We start from the raw sequence: 16,978 nt of genomic DNA on the forward strand, positions 1-16,978 counted from the left end.
TACCAGCAAAATGGTCCGGTCTGAAAGTGGTTAAATGAATAATTTCCAGCATATCTTAAAAACATTGTGTTCTAATTTTTATTATTATTTTTGCTTTATTTACATATATGAAATGACTGCTTGTAAAACTGGCTGCTGTTCCTCATTTTAACCCCTGGATGGCACTGTTGACCATAAGTAAACTAAACTAGCTAAATGTTGAGCTCTACTGTTTCTTACAGAACATTTCAGAAGCAAACATTTGCAACATTGCATTATTCTTCACTGTCTCCTTCATGCCTGAATCATATATATATATATTTATACCCTAGGATTTCATCACCTAAAGAGTGAAAACAGAAAGATGTATGGACTCATGCACAGGACCATGAAATGGCAAGTGACATTTTTGCTTTCTCTTTACACTTGTGGTCTTATTTCTGCTCAGCTTCAGTACTCAGTTAAGGAAGAACTGAAACAAGGATCTGTAGTAGGAAATATTGTAAAGGATCTAAGTTTAAATGTTAAAGATTTATCTATTCGAAAATTTCAGATTGTTTTACGTGCCAAAAAAATGTATTTCAACATTAGTTTACAAAATGGAGATCTCTATGTTGCCAATAGAATAGATAGAGAAAGGTTATGTGGGGCCCAGCAATTTTGCTCAATAAATGTGGAGGCGGTCATGGAAAACCCCCTACAATTTTATACTATTAATGTTGAAATACTAGATGTTAATGACAATTCACCAACCTTTTCTAAGAGTATTTTTGATGTAGGAATCAGTGAATCAACATCACCTGGAACTCGATTTGCTCTTAATCCTGCAAAAGATCCAGATCTTGGTTCTAATTCCTTACAGGGTTATAAACTCAGTGACAATGATTGTTTTATCCTTAGTGAAAAAATAAGTATCAATGGTAAAAAGCATCCAGAACTTGTGCTGGACAAGCCCCTTGATCGCGAGAAACAAAATTACTTTGAACTAATATTAACTGCTTTTGATGGAGGAAAGCCTGTAAAGCGTGGGACAGCTTTAATAAAGATCAAAATTCATGATGTTAATGATAATTACCCAATATTTGCTGAAGATATATATCAAGTATTCCTACCAGAAAATACTCCTGTTGGTTTTCTAATTCTTCAGCTGAATGCTACAGATGATGATGAAGGGTCATATGCACAAATATCATATTCCCTTAGCGATGTTCCTGAAAATGCTCGCCATCTATTTGCAATAGACTCTCAAAAAGGTGATATTATATTAACAGAAAACTTAGACTATGAGATGAAAGATAAGTATGAGCTCACATTGGAAGCTAAAGATGGAGGCGATCTGAGCGCTTATTGTAAAGTGTTCATACAAGTTGTAGATGTTAATGATAATGTCCCTGATATAACAATTACTTCTCTAACAGAATCTGTTCCTGAGGATTCAGCAGTTGGTATGGTTATAGCTCTTGTTAATATCTATGATATGGACACTGGAGAAAATGGTGAAATTGTTTGTGATATTGATGGAAAATTACCCTTTCAGCTGATTCCATCATCTACTGGTTACTACAAGCTTGTGACTTCGGCTAACTTGGACCGAGAAAGAGTCAGCGAATATAACATCACAATCAAAGCTGTGGATAGAGGATCTCCATCATTGTCAGTCATTAAAAGCATAAAACTATCTATCTCTGATGTGAATGACAATTCTCCTGTATTTGAGAAAACAAATTATGTTATCTACACCCAGGAAAATAATCTATCTGGGACTTCTCTATACAGGATACATGCTGCAGACCTTGACCATAAAGAGAATGCAAGAGTTGTGTATTCATTAATTAACAATGGTTCTGAGGATATAGCTATAGCCTCATATATTTCCATGAACTCCATGACTGGGGTCCTGTATGCACAGCGACCATTTGACTATGAAGAGTTACGAGAGCTTCAGTTCCAAGTGATGGCCAAAGACAGTGGATCTCCTCCTCTAAGCAGTAATGTCACAGTAAGATTATGTATCATTGATAAAAATGATAATGCCCCTAAGATTCTCTATCCATCTTCAGACAATGAGGGATCAACATTATTTGAATTTATTCCTCACTCTGCTGAAAAAGGTTATTTAGTGACCAAAGTGATTGCAGTTGATGCTGACTCTGGACACAATGCCTGGCTTTCGTATCACTTACTCCAAGTTTCTGATCCATCTTTACTTACCGTTGGTCAATACACTGGTGAAATTAGACTAGGCCGAGACATTCCTGATATGGCTTCTTTCAGACAAAAAATTATGGTTCTTGTGAAAGACAATGGAACCCCATCCCTGTCATCGACAGTTACTTTGAACTTGGTTGTAGCTGAAAATTTTCACCTTGCTCTTCCGGAGAGTAAACATCATCCCAGTAATTCTGAAGCTTCATCTAATGTCACTTTGTACCTTGTGATAGCAATAGCTCTCATTTCTTTGTTATTCATTGTCACAGCAATAATTACTGCACTATATAAATGCCGAAAAACATGTATTCCTCCAACTTCTGGAATGCTTAGTGGAAATATATATCCACAGTTCACCTTGGGGTATCCATCTGAAATTAGTGATAGAAGTTTACCTTTTCCATTCTCATATGATGTCTGTGTGACTCTGGACTCAAAACAGAATGAAATTGCTTATCTAAAACCAGTCCAGAATGTCCCCACGGACAGTTTGATTGACACAGGGGATGTTGCTAGTAACAATAGCTTGACTTCTACGAGCAACATACAGGTAAGATACAATATACCCATTATTTGTTAAAATTGTGACTCAGTTTTATATGTGTACATTAACAATGCAGCTAGAAACCATTACTAAGTTGTTAATTAAATATGTCAAATAGATTTCTTTGTTTTCGAAGAGGCTAAGTTTACCTTTTTAATCATGTTACTTGTATTTAGGGTTTAACATGTAACATTGTGCTAATCTGCACACTTGTAGTCTGTTGATACTTCCTCCACTGATTGTGGGTGCAATGCTTTGTAGGCTCCTGTAAATAAAAATAATACATATACATTTTTTTTTCATCAAAAGCTTGTGCATTTATTAAATGTTTTTTTTTAGTGGTGCACCTAGCCTTTAAAGCTTGTTCAAAAGTATTATTCTATTGCGTGGCTGTTTAGTATAATTTTGTTACAATGTATTAATTCAGTTGTGATGGTTAACTACTTCCCGCCCGCCGTATAGAATGGTCGGGATCCTCTCTCATTCTGGAAGGACCTCATTTGACGTCACCCCAGTCTCACTGTGCCCGCATACTTGTGGGGGGGCATGCAACAATGCAATTGTGGGCGCTCTGTGTCCCTGGGACACGGTGCAACCCCAATCTCAGTAATGAGCCGATGACACAGGTTTTTACCCATGTGATTAGCTTTGTCCAATCACAGCTGATCACATGTAAACAAAAAGTGCCGATAATTGGCTATCCTCGTCTCACACTGACAGAGTGTGAGGGGAGGAGAGACAATCAGTGGCATCTCCTCATAGGGGAGACTGTACAGATAATCAAACCACTGATCATCAGTGTCTTGATTATCAGTGCAGCCCCAACAGTGCCCAGAAACGATGCTAATTTGTGCCCATTAGTGATGCTAATCTGTGCCCATTAGTAATGCAAGTCAGTGCTGCCTTTCAGTACCCATCAGTGCCCCCGCTCATCATTGCCGCCCATCATTGCACAAAAGTGCTGCCTATTAGTGACCATCAGTGGCACCTATCAGTGCCCATCAGTGCCGCATATTAGTACCACCTAATAGTGCCCATGAGTGCAACCTTATCAGTGCTAATCAGTGCCGCCTCATCAGTGCCTATCAGTACCCCTCAGTGCAGCCTCATTAGCGCACATCAGTGAAGGAGAAAAATTACTTGTTTATGAAATTTCTGACAGAAACGAAAAAAAAAGAAAAAAAAAGAAAGTTGGTCATATTTCTTTTACAAAAATTAAAAAACCCAGTGGTGATTAAAAAACACAAAAATAATTCTCTATTTGTGTGAAAAAAATTATACAAATTTAATTTGTATAGGTACAGTGTTGCATGGCCACGCAATTGTCATTCAAAGTGTGACAGCGCTAAAAGCTGAAAATTGGCATGGGCAGGATGGGGGGCAAAAGTACCCAGTATTGAAGTGGTTAGTATTGTTAAACTATATATATTAAAGCGGTAGTAAACCCGCATTTTTTTTTTTTTTTTTTTTAAACCTGCAAAGCAAAAGGCATAATGAGCTAGTATGCACCGCATACTAGCTCATTATGAAATACTTACCTTAGAACGAGGCCCCGACATCTCGCCCGATCCACGCCGAGGAAGCCGACATGCTCCCTCGGCGTCTCTTCCGGGTATCGCGGCTCCGGCGCTGTGAGTGGCCGGAGCCGCGATATCGTCACTCCCGCGCATGCGCGCGGGAGATTTAAATCCGGCCGGACGAGCGCTGCCGGATTTTCGCGGAGAGAACCCCCTTGTGCGCATGCGCCGCTGCAGTCAGCGGCGCATACCGAGGGGAATATCTCCTAAACCGTACAGGTTTAGGAGATATTTTTTTTACCTACAGGTAAGCCTTATTATAGGCTTTCCTGTAGGTAAAAGTTAAAAAAGTGGGTTTACTTCCACTTTAAGTAAGACATGGTCTCTTTCTCTGTCAAAAATACAAAATTTTCTCCAAGCCAAACAAAATGTAGGTGGGTATAGGTGGGTGTCAGAAATAATACCTTTATTAGTCAATATAAATATAAATATATATATATATATATATATATATATATATATATATATATATATATATATATATATATATATGTGTGTGTGTGTGTGTGTGTGTGTGTATATATATATATATATATATATATATATATATATGTGTGTGTGTGTGTGTGTGTGTATATATATATATATATATATGTGTGTGTGTGTGTGTGTGTGTGTGTGTGCCTTGAAAAATATTCGTACCCCTTGAAATTTTCCAAATCTTGTCAAGTTACAACCAAAAACGTAAATGTATTTTATTGGGATTTTATGTGATAGACTAACACAAAGTGGCACACACTTGTGAAGTGAAAGGAAAATGATAAAGGGTTTTCAATATTTTTTTACAAATAAATATGTGAAAAGTGTGTCGTGCATTTGTATTCTGCCCCCTTTACTCTGATACCCCTAACTAAAATCTAGTGGAACTAATTGCCTTTAGAAGTCACCTAATTAATAAATAGAGTCCACCTGTGTGTAATTTAATCTTTGTATAAATACAGCTGTTCTGTGAAGCCCTCAAAGGTTTGTTATAGAACCTTAGTAAATAAACAGCATCATGAAGGCCAAGGAACACACCAGACAGGTCAGGGATAAAGTCATGGAGATGTTTAAAGCAGGGTTAGGTTATAAAAAAAACATCCCAAGCTTTGAACACCTCACAGAGCACTGTTCAATCCATCATCAGAAAAATGAAAGAGTATGGTACAACTGCAAACCTACCAAGACATGGCCATCCACCTTAACTGACAGGCCGGGTAAGGAGAGCATAAATCAGAGAATCAGCCAAGAGGCCGATGGTAACTCTGGAGGAGGTGCAGAGATCCACAGCTTAGGTGGGAGAATCTGTCCACAGGACAACTATTAGCCCTTGTACACACAGTCGGACATTCTGACAACCAAATCCATTGGATTTTGTCTGACGGATTTTGTCCTACAAATTTAGTCCGAAACTGTTGCATATACAAGGTCGGACCAAGTTGTCTGAATTTGCAGTTGCCAAGAACATGGTGACGTAAGCCGTGTACAGCGGGACTAGAAAAGGGAAGTTCAGCACCACCTCCGGCACCCTTTGGGCTCCTTCTGCTGATCTCGTGTTAGTAGAAGTTTGGTGAGAGATGATTCGCGCTTTTCAGATTAGTGATTCAGATCGCTACTGCTCTTCGGTTTGTGCTTGTCTTTGCGTATCTGATAATTAGTGCGTGCAGTCAGTATTTGTTGATCATTGTGGACTATATCTTGGTATAGTACGCTTTGAAAGGCATTTTTTATTGTCTGCTTACTTCTGCTATTCAGGTCGTTCTTTCAGGCCTTGCTGTTTATCGGTGCTTTCTGGTGTCCGTTCTGACGAGCCGACCATTTTGAAACCATGTTTCGTCTACGTACTCGTCGTAGAGTTTGTGCTGTGCAGGGGCTTCATGTTGGGGTTGTTACTTTGACACAAGCCCGGTCCATGAACAGGGAGGGGAGGCGTTTGTGGACCAAGAATTGGTTGTGCCAGCACATGCCTTTGCTCCGTGAGATCCGGGAGAATAATCCTAATGATTTCAGGAATTATCTCCGGATGACGGACCCCGTTTTTCACCGTCTGCTGGCTTTGCTGACCCCTTATATCACCAGGCAGGATACCTGCATGCGGCAAGCCATCACTCCGGAGCAGAGGCTCATCGCCACGCTGCGCTACTTGGCGACTGGGAGAAGCCTTCAGGACCTCAAGTTCTCTACAGGCATCTCCCCCCAGGCTCTGGGGATCATTATTCCAGAGACCTGTTCTGCCATCATTCAGGTCCTGCAGAAGGACTATATGAAGGTAAGTTTTATCCTTTAACATCACATTCTATGTATTTCATGTATTTCTTTCCTCATTCCCTAATTACCATCATTGCAATATGCTCTAATTCATATGCTCTGCCCCTTTGTCCTCAGGCATATTTGCCTCACTAACTTCCCCACCATGCTCTTCTTGGCCCATAAAACTATAGTCTAGTCACTTACCAATGTCTTTTGTCAGCTCCATAGTATTGCTTTCCCCTAAACACCCCCTATAATGTCTACAAATGTGATGTGTGTGCTTCAATTCATGCATAGTGACATTTTTTTATTTTTTGGGGTTGTGCCAAACTAATTAAGAACCCCCCTCCACCCAACTGCTAGCTCAGCTGATAGCAATCCTCTATCTGATGACTTTACCAAACCCAATACACACTATATCTACCTTTTTGATGCTCACATTTATGGACGAGTTCACCTATGCATGTAGTGCAAGGGCCTGCCTCAATACTTTCAAATGCAATAATTTTTTTTTTTAACCTATTGATTTTCTTGATATGTAATAGCATAATGTCAAAATGTGCTTCCATTTTGGTTTCTTTTTGGTATTATGACACTTCTTACCTGTCCGATGGGCTGCCAATAGTGTAACTAAGGAGGGGCTTCCCAATGTAGCACACATTATTTAGCCATTCAGCTCTCAATCAAGTGGATAGGGTTACCTGTCCTAAACATCCCTCCCTCATTTTTTAGCAAGGGCCCATCAGATGGGGGGGGGGGGGATGGGGGGTGATGGGGGGTGATGACTCTCATAAGGGGACCTTAGACTTTAGGCTTTAAATACTCAGTTCCCAAAATGTTATACTAATTTTGACCAAAAATGTTGGTGTCTAATCTGCTTGCAATGTTGATTTGTCAAATTACTAATTTTTGTTCTTGTTTCACTCCACAGTGTCCTTCAACGCCACAGGAATGGCAGACTGTGGATTCCCACTTTGCCAGTCGTTGGGACTTTCCCAATTGTGGAGGAGCAATAGATGGGAAGCACGTCCGCATCGTCCCACCACCCAACTAGGGGTCGTACTATTATAATTATAAGGGGTTTCATAGTATTGTGATGTTGGCGGTGGTGTCTGCGACATATGAGTTTTTGTATGTGGACGTGGGGCAAAATGGACGGATGTCGGATGGTGGAGTCTTTGCACGGATGGAATTCCACTGGCGTCTCCAGAGTGGCAGTCTGGGCTTGCCACCCCCAGAGGAGAATCAGGAAGGACTCCCGTTCGTCTTTGTCGTGGATGAGGCGTTTGCCCTGGCGAACCATCTGATGCGACCTTTCCCGATGAGGACTCTCACCCCAGAGCAGAGGATTTTTAATTTCCGCCTGTCCAGAGCCCAAAGAGTGGTGGAGAACACTTTTGGTATACTGCCCAGCCGGTTCCGCCATTTTCTTACACCTATTCACATGGCGGAATACAAACTGAATCACATAGTGCTGGCGTGCTGTGTTCTGCACAATTTTATGAAAAAAGTTTCTGTGAACTATGCAGTCTCAGTTGGCCAACAAGAAGCAGACTTGATGGAAAATGAAGATAACCTCACGGGCCTTGAACCTGCTCATCCTGGCTTGCCCCCCCAAAGCGCCTGTGATGTTAGAACCCAATACATGGACTACTTTGTGGGTAGGGGGGCCATTGATATTCCAGACAATGTCTGAGCGGCATTTTAAGAATACATTTTTATCTGAAACGCCTTCATTTACTGCTTGGCTTGATTTTAGGTGTCTAATAGGTATATTTATGTTTTTTCAAGTTGTGCTTTTTTCAACGACAGTGCAAACCCAAGTTCAGAGCGAGATGAGGGGACAGTCTCTTCTGCAGATAATCTTATTATGTTGTGGGTCTGTTACACACACACCTTGTTTTTTGAAATAATGTATGTAGTGCATTACTGACCAAAATCGTGCTCATTTTCAGCACCATGGCAGGAAAATGGCATGATTGTCCAAATTTACATCTCACTGTGGGTGTTTTGTACTAAAGGCACATCCACTATGCACTAAAAGTGCACTGCAAAAGTACACCTGAAACTGCACTTGGAGTGCAAAGTGGAGTTGCCTTTAGTAAATCACGCTCCTTCTCAGCACAAACTAAAATTTTACTACAAATAAATTTTTGCCGCAATGAAAAAGGAAGACACACATTGTTGATAAGTAAACTTTTTAATACAAGCACACTCACATGTGCGTTTAGAAAAGGTTTTTACAACAAACCAAGAAATTGTGTGTATCAAAAACAGAGTTTAATCAAAATTTGGTTTACTTGGTGTTTTTGTCTAAACAGGCATGTATCAAACCCTCAAATAAAGAAAACAGGAACTTACAAAGTTCAACTTTGAAAAGTGAAGACAATATCAGACATGAGTATGTACAAACTGTGCTGATATTGCCTTCATCACATGTGATGTGACCCCTGAAAATTCCAAATTTGGAAGATGCACACAGTGTGTCAACATATGCTATCTCCCATCATGGGGGATCAATGTACATGCTTTGGGGCTGCAACCCCTTCATCTCAGACACTTTACACAAAACACGTACATTGATCCCCCATGATGGGAGATAGCGCATGTTTACACACTCTGTGCATCTTCCAAATTTGGAATTTCGATAAATACAACATTTTTATGTTTAAAATAGCAAAAATAAAACCCTATCTAGTTTTGTGTGTTTCACACTCTCCCCAAAACATCAATAATGTTCTTCATTTTATTTTTAACATCATTGATGTTTTGCTGTATATTTTCCAAATCACGATTGCACCCCATTATCTCCCCAATCAGGATCTGGGCACTTTCACTGGTAAAACGGGAATCTTCTTCCACATCACCTACAAAACAAAGCAAAAAAACACACCATGTAATAAAAATATGGTGACATACATTGATGAGCTTACCAGAAGCTGTGTTCTCTGACACTCACCAGTTGTGGTGACAATTTGCCCAACCTCCACGATCTCTCCTTCCTCCTCCTCCTGCTCCTCTGTTTCTGCTATTGGAAGTTGCCCTTCTTTGGGAGGGGTGTGGTCCCTGGTGTCCTCATACTTGCCGAGTCTTCTCTCCCCTATGAGAATGCAAAAAAAGAAAGAATTAGCACACAGAGGGCAGAATTAGGAATATGAAACATTGTTTGGAAGTGTTGTACAATTGTTTATTTTGGCCGAGCTTCAAGGTCATAACATTATTGGGGACACTGTTCAGCTGGAATACTTACCTGCAGAACGATGTTTCCTACGAACGAATGAAACCATGAACTTGAAAGAGGCCATTTTAAACTGCACAACATGAAATCAAAGCACATGGAGCAGGATGCAAGCAAGAATAATCATATGAGCACACGACAACTACTTACTTTTTTGAAGAACACGCTTGATCCTTATGTACTGCTCGTGCTCCCTCAGTTTCAGGTCTGACCAGCGTTTTCTCAGTTGATCCTTGGATCGGTGTACCCCAAAATTCTTATGAAGACTCTTCACAACTTTATTCATGATCTTGGCCTTTCTGATATTTGAGTTTGGGTAAGGTCCATACTTCCCATCATAGTCGGTCCTGTTCAATATGTCGACCATCTCCAACATCTCTCTGTGCTCTCCCCACTGCGCCGGAAGCGAAGGGGCGGGGAATAGTCTAGAAAGAACGTCAGGGATGGGCGGAGTTTCACGCATGCGCACTGTATATAAAACGCAACACGTGTGTGTCGTCCGTACGATCGGTGGACAGAGGGAAAAGCTGACGCGACGAACGTGCAAACGAAGGTAAAATTTTGAACTTGGTACATCACTAGGCTACACTGCTTCTAGGCTGAGGCCTGCATTAGTGGAGTTTAGACTGACAATAGGGTTTGTCTTGTGTTGTGTCTTGCAGACATTATGGACGGCTTCAACAACCATAGCTTCCTCCCTCTGTTCATCGATAAATACAGAGACATGCCCTTCCTGTGGTAACCAAAACACCCTCAATATAGTAACAAACAAAAGAGGCAGGCAGCAATGTTGCAACTGGTTGAGTTTGTGAAGCCGGTGGTTCTCAGGGCAGATGTCAACTATTTAAAAAAGAAAATTGGTAGCCTCAGGAGTACATATATGAGGGAGAGGACCAAGGTGCTGAAGTCCATGCAATCTGGAGCTGCAGCAGATGACGTTTATGTTCCAACCCTGTGGTATTATGACAGGATGCATTTTCTGTCAGACCAGGCTGAGGTCAGAGAATCCCTCTCTACTCTTCCTTCCACACGTCCTTCTATGCTACATTCCACACCCGATGAGTCCTCCGACGCCCAACCTGGGCCTTCCACTCAGGAAGAACTGTGGGAGCCCAGCTTGAGCCAGGTATAGTTTTGTTCTACATATTTTGGGAGTATAAATGAATGATGTTAACTTGATTTTTGCTCACTAATTGCTGAGTTTGGAAAGTGTTTCACATATCAATAGACAGTAGTGGCCAAAACCTTGAGGACAAGAAAGAAAAATGCTGGGCACAGAATGATAGTCTTTTATATTGGTTACCAAATTTGCAACAGTGTTGATGTGAAAATTGTGTGTGTTTGATGAACCAAAAACTAAAACCATGTCCCTTTTTCATACACGGGAAGAACTCAGCCAGGAACAGGAGGGTGTGAAATGCAGCAGCCAGGAGGAGGCGGGGGTAAGCGGCAGCCAGGCGGTGGGCAGCCAAAGGAGCCTCACTGAATGCCAGGTCCCTCCCCTCTGCCTTCCACGCAAAAGGGCGAGAAAGGGGGGGAATGTTGAGGAGTCGGCCCTGAGGCTGATTGGTGAGGCTTCTGTGGCACTCCAAGCAAAACCCACCTACCAAGAGTCCTTTGCTTCCTTGGTTGCGTGCAAGCTTGATAAAATGTAGCAGGGACAACAGATCTTGTGTGAGGTGGTTATTATACACACCCTCAACAGGTCTGTTGGGCCAAATGACACCAGAAACACACTTGTGTGGTTTGGCCCATGCCCCTGCTTCTCCTCCTCCTCCTCCTCCTCCTTCTGCCACACCTCCAGCACCACAGCCACAGCCTGGAAGGAAGCGTGGAAGGAAGACCAGAGAGTGATGACCTGGGTTCAGTCTGGTCTGACAGAAGATGCAACCTGTTGTAGTACCACAGCCTGGGAACATAGATGTCATCTGCTGCTGTTCTGGGTTTCATGGACTTCAGGACCAGACTTCTCTCCCTCAGATATGTATTCCTCAGGCCACCAATTTTGAAAACGTTGAAATAGTTGATGTGTGCCCTGGGGGCCAAAGGCTTCGCTAATCTCCCCAGTTTCAACATCGCTACCTCCCTCTTTATTTGTTACTGAAACCTAAATAAAGGTATTTTTTGTTTGAAGAAATACTTGCGTATGTGTTTTACTTCCAAAAGGCAAGTTTATTTGTGAGCAGGCAGGTACATTTAAAAAAAAACAAAGTGAAATGAATAATAAGGGGTACCAACAATAAACAACCCCCTGTAGATTAAAAAAGAAAAACAAAATATCAAAAATACAATAATGTTGTTGTGGTAAGTTTACACACAAAAAACACCCCAAAAAAAGGAGAAATTAGCAAACTGTCTTTAAAGGAGATTTTTAGGAAATCCCCAAAAAAAAATCCAAAAAAGAATAAACAAAATCTAAAATTGTGTAGATGTGACACAAAAGAAACTTGTATTGCTGAAATGGTTAAAAAAGAGTAATGAAATACGTTCGGGAGAAGTGTGTGTGACTATGAGCATCAAAAGAAGTTGGTTCTTGCAGCATTGTAAAGAACAAGAGAATGTGCTTCATGAAAGAATTTTTAACATTGCAGCGTGACGAATGTGCTATATCGCTTACGAGCAGTAGTTTTACCTGAACGAGCGCTTCCGTGTCGGAATTTGAATGTGAGCATGCGTGGCACCTTGTCCGTCAGAGTAGGCTACACATGATTGGAGTAAGTCCGATAGGACCAGTTTGTCGGAAAATATTTCCAGCAAGTTGGAAAATTTGGTCCGACGGATATTCTGACGGAAACAGTCCAATGCATACCACACACAGTCGGATTATCCGACAAAACGGTCCGATAGGACACATTCCGTCGGAATCTCCGACCGTGTGTACAAGAGCTAAGTCGTGCACTCCACAAATCTGGCCTTTATTGAATAGTGGCAAGAAGAAAGCTATTGTTGAAATAAAGCCATATGAAGTCTTGTTTGCAGTTTGTGAGAAACTATGTGGGGGACACAGCAAACATGTGGAAGAAGGTACTCTGGTCAGATGAGACAAAATATAACTTTTTGACCTAAAAGAAAAATGCTATGTGTGGCAAAAACCTAACATCGCATATCACGCTGAACACACCATGCTTTTTTTTCTAATTCAGTGACTGCAATTGGATCCACTAGACTTTAGTTAGGGGTATCAGAGTAAAGGGGGCAGAGTACAAATGCATGCCACACTTTTCACATATTTATTTGTAAAAAAAATTGAAAACCATTTATCATTTTCCTTCTACTTCACAATTATGTGGCACTTTGTGTTGGTCTATTACATAAAATCCCAATAAAATAAATTTACGTTTTTGGTTGCAATATGACAAAATGTGTAAAATTTCAAGGGGTATGAATACTTTAAATACTTTTTCAAGGCACTGTATGTGTGATGTGTATATATATATATATATATATATATATATATATTTATATTTATATAAGAAGACCAGTATGGTGGCCTGAATTTATGGGAGGAGCCCGGAGGGTATTTAAGCAACCCACTCTCCCATGCTCTTTGTCAGTTCAGTGTGAGATACCCTTCCCTTTTTCAGGGCACTTCTCAGCACATCCTTCATAAACTAACCATTACTTACCTTAGGTATGCCCCCTTTTCTTGGCATACCGACCAGACCACCAAGGCACACTTCAGGTCTATTTATGTTGTAAGTCTTGTCATGTGTTTATGTGATCCACATCTCACTCGCTCATGGGGCCACAACAAATATATATATATATATATATATATATATATATATATATATATATACAGTAAAATCTAACTTTATTGGCATAAGCTGTTCTCTACTTCTACCTTTCTTGTATTTCCTGATTTCAACCTTTAGATGTCACTGTAGACCACAAGTAAATTTCTACTAACAAAATGTATAGCAGAGCTATTCTAAACCCTACTACAATCTTGCATCACACATTGAAGCAGCATTACTATCTATATACAGAATCTCACACAAATATTTTGATCATAACCACAATAACCACAGGACTGCAAATTATTTGTAATTTATTCTGAATAAGAAGACTGAAGAAGAGGTGCAGAGTCATCAACAGTACAATGGCATGGCAAGTTATATTTTCTCTGATCCTTATTCTGTGTAATTTTGTAAATGCTCAGCTTCAGTATACTATACAGGAGGAACTAAAACAAGGATCTAAAGTTGGAAATATTGAAAGGGATCTGAACTTGAGCATTAAGAACTTATCAAGTCGAAAATTACAGATTGTGTCACCTGCCAGGAAACAGTATTTTAACATTAATTTACAGAATGGAGATCTGTACATTATAGAAAGAATAGACCGGGAGGAATTGTGTGGGGACCAGCAGGCTTGCTCTTTAACTGTTGAATTAGTAATTGAAAGCCCATTGAATTTTTACACAGTTATAGTTTACATACAAGATGTGAATGATAATTCACCACAATTCTCCAAGAACATATTTGATTTAGAAATGAGTGAGCTTGTTTTACCTGGAACACGATTTGCTCTTGGGACAGCAAAAGATCCAGATCTTGGTGTTAACTCATTGCAAGGTTATAGGCTCAGTGATAATGACTTTTTTAAGCTAGGAGAAAAAATTGCATCTGATGGGAAAAAGTATCCTGAACTTGTGCTAGACAAACCCATTGATCGCGAGAAGCAAAACTATTTTGAATTAATTTTAACAGCCTTTGATGGTGGAAAACCTGTGAAAAGTGGGACAGCTTTAATAAAGATGAAGGTTCATGATGTAAATGATAATTTCCCCCAATTTAGCCAAGACAGTTATCAGGTATGCCTGTATGAAAACGCTCAAAGTGGTTTCCTAATTCTTCAGTTAAATGCTACTGATGTGGATGAAGGAATTAATGCACAAATAACTTACACACTTATTGAAGTTCCTGCAAATGCACAAAACCTGTTTGCCATTGACCCCTTAAAAGGAGATGTAATTCTAATGGGAAAGTTGGACTATGAAGAGAAAGATAGATATGAGCTTACAGTGGAAGCTAAAGATGGGGGAGGTCTGACGGCTCATTGTAAGGTGTTTATACAAGTTACTGATGTTAATGATAATATCCCAGAAGTAATCATAACATCTCTCTTGGCATCAGTTCCTGAGAATTCACCACTTGGAACAGTTATAGCCCTTGTTAATATCTTTGACATGGACACAGGAGAAAATGGGGAAGTTCTTTGTGAGATTATTGATAAGTCGCCTTTTCAATTAGTTCCTTCGTCTACTAATTATTACAAACTTGTTACTTCAGCTAACTTGGACCGGGAAAGAGCCAGCAACTATAACATAACCATCAAAGCTGTAGATAGAGGATCATCACATCTGTCAGTTACCAAAACTCTGAAACTGTCAATCTCAGATGTGAATGACAATCTTCCTATGTTTGAGAAAACTAATTATGTTATCTATATTCAAGAAAACAATTTCCTTGGAACCTCTGTGTACAGGATTTGTGCATCTGATCTTGACCATGATGAAAATGCAAAAATTATTTATTCTATGTTAACCAATTATACTGAAGAAATGCCAGTGTCCACTTATATTTCTATAAACTCAATGACTGGGGTTCTTTATGCTCAAAGATCATTTGACTATGAGCAGTTACGTGAGTTCCAATTTCAAGTGATGGCTAAGGACAATGGATCTCCTCCTCTAAGCAGTAATGTAACTGTAAGGATATGTATCATTGACAAGAATGATAATGCCCCTAAAATTCTCTACCCATCACCTGACAACGAGGGACAAGCATTATTTGAATTTATTCCTTACTCAGCAGAGAGAGGTTTTCTTGTGACCAAAGTTATTGCAGTAGATGCTGACTCTGGACACAATGCCTGGCTTTCATATCACTTACTACAAGTTCAGGATTCTTCATTATTTACAATCGATCAATACACTGGTGAAATTAGGCTTGCAAAAGAACTTCCAGATGTGGAATCTTTAAGGCAAAAAATTGTAGTCATGGTAAAAGACAATGGGCATCCCTCTTTATCATCCACAGTTTCTTTAAATTTAGTTGTTGCTAAAAACTTTCAGCAAGTTCATCCAGAGATAATACACAAGAATATTGATTCAAAATCATCTTCCAATATCACATTCTACCTGATAGTTTCCATAGGTTTGATTTGCCTTTTTTTTATTGCAACAGTGGTTGTTACAGTATTCTTTAAATGCAGAAAGTCAAATACACAACCCTCTTTTGGAGCTATTGGTGGAAATGTATATCCTCAGTTTACCTTGGGATGTCCTTCTGAGATAAGTGACACAAGTTTACCTTTTCCATTCTCATATGATGTATGTGTTACACTGGATTCAAAGCAAAATGAAATTGCCTATCTGAAACCCACCCAGAATGTCCCCATAGGCAGTCTCATTGACACTGATGCTTCACTTATTGCCAATGATTCTACTAAAGATTGTCTACTTATTACCAGCAATGCAGAGGTATGTAATACCTTATATGTCACCTTTTTTGTTAAAATGTTTTTGAATTTTGATTGTTGTGACTGCAGTGATCTCCTAGAATTAAAAAAATACTGTTTCCTATAAAAGTAACATCTCACTGTACAGTAAGATTTGCCAGATAATATTTTAACTAAAATGATCTTTATTTTTATTTTTTATTACATTTAAATGTGATCAACCAATATCAATTTTAATCCTGATATTTTAGCAATGTACATATATTTTTTCAAATCCTGTTTCTTTCTATAATTTCTGATTGTTGCTCCTTGCTGTTTTTATCCCTTGATACAAGTCTACCAGTCAGGTCTTACTGATTAAAAGCTCTCTCTTTATGTTTTAAAAAAGTCCTGTGAATTATTACTTTATTTATCCAATCATGTGAAAAGCAAATTCCTGCTCACTTGGAATACCCAATTATGTGTACATAATGTTTACATGAGTGGATGATTAGAGTCTTTTTAGACATACACATTTTTAGACATAATAAAATGTCTCAACTTTTGTAGTAAACCACCCCCTCCATCTTAGCAGTTGTTGAGCAGGGAGTTTGTAGTGAAACACAGATAGGCAATGCATGTATGTAAAATGTTAAGGTATTAGGTAAAAATTTAAATAACTGTTCAAAACATGCTCATCAAGAAAACACTGTTTCATTCACTGAACACCAAAAAGAAAAATATTAGTGTTAACACTAA

At 39.5% G+C, this 16,978-nt stretch overlaps 1 pseudogene; it reads left to right on the forward strand.

The window, feature by feature from the left end:
- The first annotated feature begins 13,736 nt into the window (after positions 1-13,736).
- On the forward strand, positions 13,737-16,367 carry LOC143964346 (protocadherin gamma-B1 pseudogene; annotated as a pseudogene).
- The last annotated feature ends 611 nt before the right edge of the window (positions 16,368-16,978 follow it).

Source organism: Lithobates pipiens, unplaced genomic scaffold (assembly GCF_037356315.1).
Source record: "Lithobates pipiens isolate NorthernLeopardFrog02 unplaced genomic scaffold, aLitPip1_a1.2 Scaffold_8, whole genome shotgun sequence".
Lineage (NCBI taxonomy): Eukaryota > Metazoa > Chordata > Amphibia > Anura > Ranidae > Lithobates > Lithobates pipiens.